This window comes from Mus musculus, chromosome 9, assembly GCF_000001635.26.
Source record: "Mus musculus strain C57BL/6J chromosome 9, GRCm38.p6 C57BL/6J".
Classification (NCBI taxonomy): Eukaryota; Metazoa; Chordata; class Mammalia; order Rodentia; family Muridae; genus Mus; species Mus musculus.
Genome location: NC_000075.6, coordinates 62,041,389 through 62,055,515, shown reverse-complemented (window position 1 = coordinate 62,055,515; position 14,127 = coordinate 62,041,389).

Below are 14,127 nucleotides of genomic sequence, written 5' to 3'. Positions count from 1 at the left end.
ATAAATGCAGAGGGCCTAGGACAGCCTCATGCAGGCTCCCTGGTTGGCAGTTCAGTCTATGTAAGCCCCTAACGGTTCAGGTTAGTTGATTCTGTTGGTTTTTTTCTGGTTTCTTTGATCCCTCTGGCTCCTACAAATCTTTCCTCCTCTAATGCAGGATCCCCCAAGCTCTGCCTGGATCTCTGCTTCTTTTCTATCAGTTACTGGATGAAGCCTCTTTGATGACAATTGGGCTGTGAAAATACCATTAGGCATCATTTCATGGACTTTTTTTTTTCTTTAACCAGTCATGTTTGACTTTATCCTGTATCTGTAGGCTATCCAGCCTCAGGTTCCTGGCCCTCCAGGCAGTATCAGGGTAGGCTCCTTCTCTTGGCCTGGGTCTCAAGCTGGACCAGCCATTGATTGGCTACTCTCACAATTTCTGCACCACCTTCTAGGCAGGGCAAATTGTAAATCTAAGGTTTTGTGGCTGGGTTGGATACATGCCTGGTTACAGGATATGGCCAGTTCAGGCTCCCTATACCTATTGCTAGGAGTCTTAGGGTCACCCTCAGAGTTTCCATAGAGTTTGTCCCAGAGATGCCCCCCCACCCCTGATTCCAGTTGTCTCTCTCAGTGCTCTCTACCTCTATCCTCCCCATACCTGATCCCTCCTGTTCCATCCCCAGTCACTTTGGAAATCAAAATGGCAGTTTCTCAGAAAACTGGGAATTGACCTACCTCAAGACTCAGCTATACCACTCCTGACAAAGGATGCTTCACTATACCACAAGGATGCTTGCTCAGCCATGTTCATAGCAGCTTTATTTGTAATAGCCAGAAACTGGAGACAACCCAGATGTCCCTCAACCAAAGAATGGATGAAGAAGATATGGTATGTCTACACAATGAAGTGTTATTCAGCTTTAAAAAAACAATGACATCAAGAGATTTGCAGGCAAATTGATGGAACTAGAAAAGATCGTTCTGAGTGAGGTAAGCCAGACCCAGAAAGACAAGCATGGTGTATACTCACTCATAAGTGGATATGAGTCATAAAAGATAACCATGCTACAATCCACAGACCTCAGAGAAACTAACGGGGGAGGTGGGGCATGAATCTCACTGTGAAGGGAAATAGAATGGACTTCTTGAGTGGATGGCAATTGGGGGGCAGTGTCTGGATGGGAGCAGGAATTCTTACTTAGGGCTCAGGCAGCAAAGCTGCATGACTCACTACCTCATCAGGAACTTTGTCTTTGATTCTATGAGTTTTAATTCTCTCATAGTACTATCCAGAAGAAAATACACTGTTCTTAAGAGGGTTGTTTTGTTTGTAAACTGAAAAGGCAAAAGTGACATTTTAAAAATATACCATCAGAGATGGCTCAGTGGTCAAGAGTACATACTGCTCTTGCAGAGGACCTGAGTTCAGTTCCCAGTACACAAGTCAGGCAGCTCAGGAACACCTGTGATTCCAGCTCTCAGGGATCTGATGCCCTCCTCTGACCTGTGAAGGCACTGCACTTACACATACTTACATGTGCTCAGGCACACATATGCACATAATTTAAACATCTTGTACTGGAGAGAAAACTCAACAGTTAAGAGCACTTCTTGCTCTTGCAGAGGACCTGAGTTCAATTCCCAGCACCCCCCATGGTGCCTCACAACCATTCTTAACTCCTAGGGAAGGTAAGCACAAGTGGTGTGCTTACATAGATCTAATATATACATATATATTCTCATATATATGTATATATATTCTCATATATATGTATATATATTAACTTTAATGAGAGAAATGTTTTGCAAAGAATTTTAGGGCTGGAGAGATGGCTCTGTGGCTAAGAGTCAGTGTTTCTCTTTCAGAACAATTCCCAGCTCACTACTGCCTGTGACTCCAGATCAAGAGGATTCCACACCTCTGGCCTTCAAGGGCATCTCCACACATATGGCATACACACACAAATTAAAACTAATATTTTTAAAATAATTTTTAAAAATATGCTAACATAAACTACTACATTTTTATTTTGAATACAGAATTTCGAGATACCCCTAAAGCCATAGAGGGGTTGAAGAGACAACTCATTCGGTAAAGCTCTTACGATGAAAGCTCTTACGATGCAAATATGATGACCTTAGTTCATATCCCAACATGCACATAATAAGCTGGACACAGTGGCCCCTGTCTCATCTCCCAACACTGGGGAGGCAGAGACTGGAGCATTCCTGGGGCTCCCTGGCCATCCAGTCTAGACAGTCATCCAACTCCAGCTTCCATGAAAGACCCTGATTCTAAAACTAAGGTTGGACATTATTGAAGAAGACACCAGTATCTGGCTTTTATACATACTTCAGGTGCATGTGTAGATACATACACACACACACACAGGACATAGATAAGTACTTGAAAATTGCAAATAGTAAGGCTATTTTTCTTCCTCTTTCTTTAACATACAATACAAATGCTTTAACAGTTGTAGGTCACCCCATGGGCCAACTGGTAGATATCCAGGATCCAGCAGCAAGATCAGCACCGCCTCCAAGCCTCTCTTTCTGACCCCAGTAGAGTAAGCACATCACCCTCTAGCATAGGGCCTTTCATGCTGCAGATATTGGAGCCACTGGTGTCTGATAAATTCCACACGCACCTGTGTGCACTGTCCCACAAACCACTCGTCCATCCTGGCACTTTGCTTACCCTGGCTAGCATGGTGGTCTGTATGTGACTCTTGTTCATGATGGCAGCAAACTAGTAGACAGTAGAATACTTTCTTAATTTTGCAATGTTTGTGTGTGTGTGTGTGTGTGTGTTGTTGTTGTTGTTGTTTAATAGCTTTTAGACAGGGCCTCACTATATTGCCCTGGCTGGCCTGGAACTCAGTGTGCTGACCAGGCTGGCCCTGAACTCAGAGAAATCAACCTTCCTTTGCTGCCTGAGTGCTGAGATTAAAGGCACACACCACCACACCTGGCTTTAATAACAATTTTTAATCCCAAGTTCTCATTTCTATAAACTGTTTCAAACAGTCAACAAGCTCGGGATAAAACGCTGATCTCCATTTTACCAGCCCATTAAGGATGTCAGGTTGAAATGGATGCGAATTTAAATGTTGTGTTGGTGATGAATTTGAATGTTTGCTGCTCCGTTTCTGGTGAAAAGAAATACATTTACCATCTGGAGCAAGTGATTGATCATTCCCATATGTAAACTGCACTTCCTGAATGTTAAGGAGCAGCCACTCAAAGTTGCTAATCCTTCTCCAGGAGTAGAAGGATTCTGCAAAAATGATAGCAGTGTGAAAAGTCATTAAGGAGGAGTAACGGCAGCAAACGGGCAGAGAAAAGGACCATGAGGGATAGAACCTGCAGCTCCCACAGGAGACAAAAGGTTAGGTGGGTGTTGTTAGGTAGCCCACGGCTAGGGGCAGCTGAGAACCAGTTGGAGGAGCTGGTGCCTGCGTGGGATTTTGCTCTGAGATAAAACTGAAGGAGGACAGCTTTGGCCCCCTTTGAAGGCCACATAACAGAGATCTGTATATCGGATGTTTACAATATGATTCATAACAGTAGCAAAATTAGAGTTATGAAACAGCAACAAAAATATCTTTAAGGTTGGGAGTCCCAAGGTGAGAATCACCGAGCTACAGAGATGACTCAGTGGGTAAAGGCTTGCTGGGAAAGCATGCATATCTGAGTTCGAATCCCACATAAAACTGTAATTTACTGGAGAGGCAGAGACAGGTGGATCCTTGGGGCTCATTGACCAGCCAGCCTAGCCAAATTGTTAAGCTGAAGGTTCAGTGGAAGACCCTGTCTGCATTACGTATGTATGTATGTATGTATGTATGTATGTATGTATTATGTAAAAAGTTTTAAAATTGTTTAGCCTTACTTTATGTGTATCAGTGTTTGCTTGCACATACATGTCTATGTCTCACATGCACACTGAAGCCAGCAAAGGGCACCGGATCCCCAAGAACTAGATTATAGATGGTTATAAACAGCCATGATTGGGGGAGAATTGAACCCAGGTCATTTGCAAATTATCAAGTGCTCTTAACCACTGAGCCATCTCTCCAGTCCTCAAGACCCTGTCTCTAAAAGAGAGAAGAGAAAGGAGAGTGCAGAGAGGAGATGGGGTGGGGGGGAGGAGAGAGAGAGAGAGAGAGAGAGAGAGAGAGAGAGAGAGAGACTGATTGCAGGTCATCCTCTGACCTACACACACACACACATTCCTAATATCTAGAAATCCTGATATCTATTACTTTGAGGCCGCCTAGAGAGGACAATAACTCCCCCAGGGTGACCTGAAGCTGAAGTCTTGCCTATAAACAAATATTAAGCAAACTGCACAATTTGAATGTGATGCCTGATATCATGTTTAACATCTGTGAGATACATTCCCTGGAACTGAGTTGACTACAGTGGGAAACCCCAAACAACCTCCCTCAATCTGTCTGTATAGCAAGTCAAGAAGAGCTGGAGGCGGTGTCTTGCTTCCTTAGCTCCTGCAGAGGGCACTGTCTCCGTGGGACTGGCTCAGTGCAGCACACTGGCCCAATATCCATAATGTTTTTGGTTTAGCTCCCAGCCCAATGGAGAGGGAAAGACACCCTAGATAGAGGAGCAGGAGCCCTACAGATCCATACAGTCACAGAGAAGGGCAGGGCCCTGGGGTTCTGGACTGGCGGTGCTGCCTTCACGTCTGTTTCAGTGTAGAAGTGAGCCTGGAAGGTTGGGGCCCCTGGGGTGCATCTTGTCTCTCAGCTTGTCCTGTCAGCCTCAGGCTTGGCTCTGAAGGAGAGGAGAAGGGTCTGAGTCTCCCCTCCCTTTTGGTTAACAGTCCTGGATCACCTCTGAGCTCACACCCATAACCATCCTGGGCAGGTTACCTGTCTGCTCCTGTTCTCTTGGTTCCTAAGGCTTTATGAGCAATTTTCCTCTTTTCAAGGAGTCCTGTCTTTCTACCAGACTAGGACATCACCCAGAGGAGGGGCTAAGCCTCCATCAGACTAACACTGTCTCAAAGCTGCTGCTTCTCCTTTCCCATCAAACCTGTCTGTTTCCCCAGGGTTCACAAAGTTTGCTGATGAATATTCAGTCATGGTCATGGGTTAGAGAGAACCCCGGAGTACATCGCTTTCTGGGAATACTGGGCCCCCTGCAAGCCCAGTGAACACATCCAACCTGCAGGAAGAAGCCGGAGTAAGGATGTATTGTCAGGGAACTCACAAACCAGTCTGGGCTAGCCTGATCCTTTCCTGCTCCCTCGCCCCCTCCTCCTTTTATTGTTCATGTAGCTCAGGTTAGCTTCCAACTAACTCACTATCTAGCTAAGGATGACTTTGAATTCCTGATCCTCCTGCCTCTACATCCCAAGAGCTAGAATTCCAGAGGTGTTCAACTGAGCCCAACTCAGTCTGACCTTTCCGGTACCCACACTGAATCCACCCAAAAGACACTGAACCCACACTCACAAGAACCTGATTTGTCCTTGGGTTCTGAAGAAGAATTTGCACATTCCGGTTGAGAAAGCGGGATTCTCGTGTGAAGATGGCAATCTGGCTCTTTCCCCGCCCCTTTCCCTCAGTCCATCTTCTTCCTCAACTCCTGAATCAGACTCTGTCCTGGAGGGTGAACTATGAGCTGCCTAAAATATAAAGTCATTTGTAAGTTCTCCTCATGGTCTGGCACTGGTAGCCACAGTACAGCCAGGGCCTCTTGGAAGAGTTAAGAGAAGAGGCAACGAATGGGTCCTGGGTCACAGCAGAGACGAGAGTGAATGAGGCCTGGCCCTAAGGTCTCCCGGGCTGGCTCCTACTGCTAGGCTGCTAGTCCCATCCCCCTCTTTGGCTCTTTCACCTCAAGAGCAGTCTCTGAATAGATGGAAGAAATGGTTTGCTGAAGGCTTTCTGTCTGGGTCACAGTCACTCAGTCGGCATAGCCACTTCTAATCAATGTACCCAACCCTGTGACGGACCGGCACCTGCCTGCGCTGGAAGCAGATCTCATGGTGAATTAATTTTTTCAAATGACTAATTGAATTTAAATAGACTGAGAGGAAAAGGTTGTCCTCTGCTGACAGCGTGGATTCCTCCAGACCTCCGCAGAGACCTCTGCCCCAGGCAGCCAGCCTCTGGCAGGAAGGCACGATCAGCCTCTGGAAGAACTCTGTGGATCCTGGGGAACTTTGCCAGGAAAGTACCCAGAGAGACTTCTCAGGGACTTCCTGTCCCTGCCCCGAGTGGTTAGGGCTTTCAGTGCTTTCAGCCAGATGTCTAGAAAGGTTCACAAATGCAGGTAAAAGGCCGTTATATTCAGGGTTGGAAGGGTTCAGCCATTAAGGGGACTAAGGTTCTTATATGTGGCTCACAACCATTTGTAACTCCAGCCCCAGAGGATCCAATGTTCTGGCCTCCACAGACATCGTACATTTATATATATGCAAATAAACCACCCATTCACATAAAATTAAATAAATATAAAAGAAAAAACACTCTACTCTTCATATTTAAAACACAAACTTGGGGCCTAGGAATAGCTCAGCTGGTACAGTTCTTGCCTTGCACGGATGAGGTTCAGAGTTCTGTTGCCGTGTAACATCAGAGGAGGGTGGCCAAGACAGGAGCGTCCATGGGGCTCACCAGCCAGACAACCTGAACTACTTGGTGAACCCCCAAATTCTATCTCAAAAAACAAGGTGGACAGTGTCCTGAGGAATAATACCAGAAGTTAACCCTTTGGTCCCTGAAAGCATGAGCCTACAGGGAACACACATATACACATACATACATACACACATACATACCCAACACACACATACACACATATATACACACATCCACACATACATACATGAACACACACATACATACATACACACACATATACACATACATACCCAACACACACCCACACACACATACACCAACACATACATACACACATACATATACACACACCTACACATACATACAGAGAGATAGAGAGGGGAAAGAGGGAGGAGGAGATGAAGAAGACCAACCACAAGCCCATATGCTCAGAAGCCTTCAGAAACCTGGGTCAGTAAGTGATAGGAGTCAGGGCTGGGCTATGGCAAGTAGGAAGCATTAAAAATTGTCTCAAGGGGGGCTGGAGAGATGGCTCAGCAGGTAAGAGCGCTAACTACTCTTCCAGACGTCCTGAGTTCAATTCCCAGCAATCACATGGTGGCTCCCAACCATCCGTAATGGCATTTGGTGTCCTCTTCTGGTGTGTCTGAAGAGAGCAATGGTGGTGTACTCATACGCATAAAATAAATGAATAAATCTTTTTTAAAAATTGTTTTAAGGGCTGGTGAGATGGCTCAGCTGGTAAGAGCACTGACTACTCTTCCAAAGATCCTGAGTTCAAATCCCAGCAACCACATGATGGCTCACAACCATCTGTACAACTACAGTGTACTCATATACATAAAATGAATAAATAAAATTGTTTCAAAAATTAAGTTACTTCTAGTCAAGTACGGTGCCTTATACCTGTAGTCCCAGCATTGAGATGACTGAGACAGGAGGATGGCCTCAAGTATGAGGCCAACAGTGAGCACAGTAGACCCTCAGGCTGAAGAAGCTATAATAACTGTCCATGTTAGTGAGGGCTAGGCTGAGGCTGTCATTCCCAGGACAGATGGCTCAGATAGAACGCCTCCTCAAAAGGCAAAGGTAAGGGCTGAGGGTGCCACTCAGTGGGCAGAGTGCTGGTATATACTTATAATTCCAGCAGCCAGGAAGTGGAGGCAGGAGGGTCAGAGGTCAGAGTCACCCATGGATAGTGAGGCCACTGAGACTGCCTCAAAACAATAACTATTGTTATAAGTAAATTACTACTAGATAGACAAACGAAATAAACATTCAAGGGTAGATTTGACTGGTGAGGAAGCTGTGCATCGTTAGACTTTGATGGACGTTTACACTGGCCTTCTGTTCTCGGCCTCCTGTCTCACGTGTCGCTTTAATCCCAGCACTTGGGAGGCAGAGGCAGGTGGATTTCTCAGTTCGAGGCCAACCTGGTCTACAGAGTGAGTTCCAGGAGAGCCAGGGCTACACAGAGAAACCCTGTCTTGAAAAACCAAAAAAAAAAAAAACCAAAAAAAAAAAAAAAAGATTGCAAGAACATAACAGAGCTTCTTAAGTTGAAAGACTCAGGATAGAGATGGGGATGGGAAGCCAGACTGGGAAGAACAGGGCATCTGCGTGATGGTGAGCTGGGTTAAGACACTTCATCACCTTCTATAAGACAATGCAGATGCATTTCTGTCTCTCCCAGCATCCCACCCCACCCCAAGTCCATCCAGATATTCCTGTTTCCCCTTACCTTGGACTCTGTGAGCCTAATTTATCCACAGTGCCTGGAACCCATAATACCTTTTATGAGCCCTGGGAAATGTTTTCTTTAAAACAAATACAATGATATGAGTCAGGGGTGGGGATCAGCTGTGGAGTGCTGCTAGCCTAGCATTCATAAGGCTGGGTTCCCTTGGCACCATGGACATGTGTCACCGTGGACATGTGTCATGATTCTCATGGTGTTGGGATTGGCCTTACTGAGGTGATGGGGAGTAAGGAGATGACAAAGGTTGTGATGGCCCAGTAGTTGAGAGCGCTGGCTAGTTCAATTCCTAGCAAGCCCGTGGTGACTCGCAACCATCTGTAACGGGATATGAGTCCCTCTTCTGGTTACCATGAAAATAGAGCACTCATATACATAAAATAAATAAATCTGTGTGTGTGTGTGTGTGTGAGAGAGAGAGAGAGAGAGAGAGAGAGAGAGAGAGCGCGCGAGAGAGATGGGGGGGGGTTGGGGAGTTGGATAGAGGTGCCCCCAGCCTCAAGTTGGCTAAACAAGTCTGCTGGAGCCAGGTGCCTGGCCTCACTACACTTCTATCTTCCTGCCAGAGACTTAAGCGACTGCCTGCCTGCCTAGCTGCTGCAAGCGCTTACTTTGCAACTCACTCCAACTGAAACAAAGGGATGGGGTTTTGGGGTTTGCCTATATAAACGCAGAGTTGAAAAATTAAAATTTGAGCCTTGATCAGAGAACTTTGTCTAGGCTCGTTATTTCTCTCATCCGCCCATCCTAATTCCATCCCCAGCTCTCCTTCCAGGTACACCCAGTTCTCCATGGCCACTCGACGGCTACAGAGAGAGAGACAGCAGAAGCCCACAAAAAAAGCTAGGGTCAGGTGGGAGGTGTGCTCAGCATTTATGATGGACAGCTGAGTGTGGAGGCAGGAAGCTCACCTCAACAGGGGTCTCTGTCGGGGAGCAGCCCTAGGCTGCTGTCACCAGGAGGATGGTTGGCACTGTCTGCCCACACTGTCAATGTCCATACTCAGCAAGGGGAAGGCCTTGCAAGCACTCCCATGGATCTGAGGCAGCCATGCCTTTGGCATGGTCTTGTTCATGTCAGCAGTACACATCTGCTCAGGAGTTTATCCTCTTTCCACAGAAAAGGAAGGAAGGAAGGAAGGAAGGAAGGAAGGAAGGAAGGAAGGAAGGAAGGAAAGAAGGAGAGAAGGAAGGAAGGAAGGAGAGAAGGAAGGAAGGAGAGAAGGAGAGAAGGAAGGAAGGAGAGAAGGAAGGAAGGAAGGAGGGAGGGAGGGAGGGAAGGAAGGAAGGAGAGAAGGAAGGAGAAAAGGAAGGAAGGAGAGAAAGAAGAAAGGAGAGAAGGAAGGAGGGAGAGAAGGAAGGAGGGAGAGAAGGAAGGAAGGAAGGAGAGAAGGAAGGAAGGAGGGAAGGAAGGAAGAAAGGATAATAACAGATTAAAAATTATAAAAGCCAAGTGTGGTAATGGAGCCCCAGGTACTTGAGATGCAGAGCCTAGGAGCTAGGGACCAGTCTGGAAGACATAAGAGGACCTTGTCTTGATGATGGTGGTGGTGGTGGTGGTGATGGTGTCAGATGCACACAGACTGTCATCTGATAATCCTTTTACTGTCTATGAAGGATGGAGCACAAAGACCCTGCCTACCCTCTCTTTCCCTCCTTCTCTTCTTGTCCTGGGTGTAACTCCACTGCAAAGCAGATGAGGTTTTTTTCTGTAAAAATCCATAGAGGAGCCTTTGGGGACACAAACACGGGGCTGGATGTACTCTGATGTTGATGAATCGTCTTTGGGAACGCGCTTTCCGGAATGGACTCTATTAAGTCAATTTAATTCTTTGATCAATTTCCTATAAACCCCAGTTAAACTATTTCCAATGTTTTCCTTTCTTCATTTCCAGTTGACCGAAACTATTTTCATCAGAAACTAGTTCTTTTCCCCTTAAATTTTATAGTAGAGATTTATCTCGTGGGTCGATGTTTGTCAATATCAAATCTTCACTGCTAACAGTTTCTGCTGTGGCGGGTTTTGTTGGTTTTGTTTTGTTTTGTTTTGTTGCCTGTATTTCTACCCTGTTCATCTTCTGGGGTCAATTTTTTTATCTCAATTCTGTCAAGGACATTTGATTCTTCCATGAGATCTGGTAAACACAGCCTATCTGTGCAGCCATGTGCTTTTCCATATACTTCTTTTTTTTTTTTTTTTTTTTAAAGATTTATTTATTTATTATATGTAAGTACACTGTAGCTGTCTTCAGACACTCCAGAAGAGGGAGTCAGATCTTCTTACAGATGGTTGTGAGCCACCATGTGGTTGCTGGGATTTGAACTCCAGACCTTCGGAAGAGCAGTCGGGTGCTCTTACCCACTGAGCCATCTCACCAGCCCCCTTCCATATACTTCTTAAAAGACTTTATGAGTCTGTAGCTTGCTGGGCAGTGGTGACACACGTCTAGCACATCTAGCACATCTATAATCTCAGCACTTGGGAGGCAGAGGAAGTGGGGATTTCTGAGTTCGAGGCCAGCCTGGTCTATAGAGTGAGTTCCAGGACAGCCAGGGCTACACAGAGAAGCCCTGTCTCAGACGTTTAAGTATGAAGAGAATGTGGCTTAGACTTTCGAGACACAGCAAGAGGGTGCACAGGGGAGGAGGGGAGCAGAAGACGCTCCGAGCTGAGTTCCTGCTGAGTCCTGGGAGTGTCCTGAGGAGGGAGAAGCCCATCGAGTAAGAACATGGAAATGCTGTCTTCTGTTCTAGCTGATCTTGTTGTCTGAAGTCTTAAATTATGAGGAGTCCTTCTGACACTCTTGGGGCAGCTGTGGTGTGCTGGTTAGTTAACGGCGAGGGCCCAGCCCACTGTGAGCCTGCACAGGAACCTGCCCTCGGTGACAATGAACTGCTACTTGGAAGTGTAAACCGAAATCAATCCTTCCTTTCCCATGTTGTTTGGGTCACAGTGTTTGTCACAGAAAGCAAATGGGAACACATGGTCTCTGTCTTGTGATGTGACATATGACAACATGCACCTGCCTGCCGCCAGATCAAGCTGGCCCAGCAGTTCTTGGAAAGCAGGGAAGGCCAGAAGAACTTGGTGTCTAGAGGCCTGGGAGGAACAGTGCACCTGCGTGGGGGTTAGGAAGCTCTTTTAAACAGTTCTGGACAGCAGGAGGGGCCGCTTTGGGTCTGCCGATGATGGAAGGGAATTGGGCTAATAAGGAAGTCCTCTTCTTTCAGACCAGGTGAGTCTCCCTCGAGTCTCAGACCCTCTGAGGAGGGGAATGGGGAAACCTGGGGCACACTCTCCACAGTTGGCTGTTAACATCCCTGGGGCCTGGAGCAAGAGCACAGTAGGGAGGGCTGGGTTATGGTGGTGGCGAGGGTGGCTAGCTTACACAAGGGCTTGGCTCACTCCCGTGCACCCTGGCAGGAACAGAGTCCAAGTGGAAGCCCATCATGTATTTAGAGATTTTGATCCCGTGACTCTTCAACACCATCTGTACCTGAAGGAGAGGAAATAGTATGCAGAGGAGAAAATCTGTACTTTCTTTTTTGTTTGTTTGTTTGTTTGATTGGTTGGTTTTTCGAGACAGGGTTGCTCTGTGTAGCCCTGGCTATCCTGGAACTCACTTTGTAAACCAGGCTGGCCTTGAACTCAGAAATTCGCCTGCCTCTGCCTCCCGAGTGCTGGGATTAAAGGCGTGCGCCACCACGCCTGGCAAATCCGTACTTTCATATTTACTGCAGTGTTGTTTACAGCCAAGACATGGACTCAACCTATGTGTCCATCAACAGAGAAAGAAAAAGTAGCGCTACACTGGGAATGACACTCAGCTGCTAGGGGGCCTGCCAAGAGTGCACAAAGCCCCGCTTCACCTCCAGCTCAGCACAAACCAGCATGGACGCAGGCCTATAGTCCTAGGATTGAGGAAATGAGATAGAAGGCCTAAGAAGTTCAAGGCTGTTTTGGGCTCTTTGAAATGCCTGTCTCAAAAATCAATCAATCAATCAATCAGTCAATATTTTAAAAAGACACAATCCATGTACACCATTTTATTTAACCATTACAAAGAACCAAACAGGATAAAATTCCACTGTTTATCCAGTGGCAACAGTGTTGAAGCTTAAGTGGCCCAGGAGGTCATTATGCCACATGAAAGAAATCAGAGCAACAAAAGGTAGCTACCACCTGAGCTCCCTCATCTGTGTGATCTAAGAAAGTTGCTTTCGAATGTAGATGTTGAAATTAGCAGGGTGGTTGCCAAGGGCTAGGTAGATGGGCTGATGTTGACCAAAAGATACACATTTGGGCTGGTGAGATGGCTCAGCAGAAAGAAGTACTTCTAGCCAGGACGGAGGACCTGAGCTGGACCCTTGAAACTCACGTGGTGTAAGGAGAAAACTGAATTCCACAAGTTGTCCTCTGACCTCTTCGTGCACAAACACAAACACACGCACACGTACACACAAATGTAAATGATTGTTTTAAGGACATACAATTTCAGTAGAAATAAGCAATATAGTGGCTCTAGTTTATTGGATTCTTGAAACATTCTGAGCGTGGTTATAAAGTGTTCCATGCTGGGTGTTAATTCAGCTCAGGGAGGCTAGCATGTATGTTTGTCATGCTTAGCCTCAGCAGTGAACTTCATAAACCTAGAGTCATCTGGGAAGTAGGACTTTCACCTGGGGAACTGTCCAGATCAAAGTGACCTTGACTGCTACTTGATGTGGGAAGGCCCAACTGCCCACTGTGGGTGGTTCTATTCCTAGGTCAGTGGTCTTGGGCTGATAAGAGAGAAGGCCAGAGGAACAAGCAGTAAACAACAGTTCTCCATGACCTCTGCTTCGGTCCCTGGACTTTCATAATTGCCCTTCCCTCGTGATCTCTATTTGTACTCATTTTCAGTGATCCAAAGAGTCAGAAAATACTTATTTGTGAGGCCAACGAGATAGTTCAGCTGGTAAAAGTGTTTGGCAAGCAAGCCTGACAACCTACATTTCATCCCTAGAACCCATTAAAAATGAAAGGTAGGTGCTGCTGTGATAATTTTTGGTTTCTTTAAAAATCAAGTTATGTGGATGTTTTTGTTTCAATCCCAGGTGTGGGATAAGAGGCTGCTTCTCGGCGGGTATTTATGATTTGCCTCGTGCACTAGCAGGAGCTGATTTTGCCAGCTGCAGATAGTTTAATCAGGGGGTGGGGGTGGCGAGGGGGGTGGGAATCCGAAGATAGTATAAATGGGAGAGCCTGAGAGGGCCTGGGGTTGCTGCTGTTGCTGCTCCCAGTTGTTCTTGATGCAGTGTGATGAGAAGATTTGAGCTTGCCCTAAGGAACTCAATGTCCCTAATTGAGGAAGCAATCAAAAGAGGTCTACATTCCCTCTCTCTCTAACCTTCTCTCTCTCTTGTTGGGAGATTGGAAGGGATGGGGTGGAGTAAACATTGGAACAGAGGAAGGGTTTATAAGAACCCAATAAAACAGCTAAAATCAAATTCACCAACAAGGTGCAGGGCTGAAGAGATGACTCCATGATTAAGAACGCTAGCTGCTCTCAGAGGACCCATGTTTGGTACCCAAACCACCTGTAAGGCCAGATCCAGGGCATCTGATGCCCTCTTCTAACCTCCTTGGACACCAGGCACATGAGTGGTGTTCAGATCATACATGCAGCTGAAAAGCTCATACACACAAAATAAGTGATTAAAAAGAAAAGGCTAGATGTGGTAGTGTCCATCTATAATCCCAGCACCCACAGTGAGGTGGGGGTGGAAA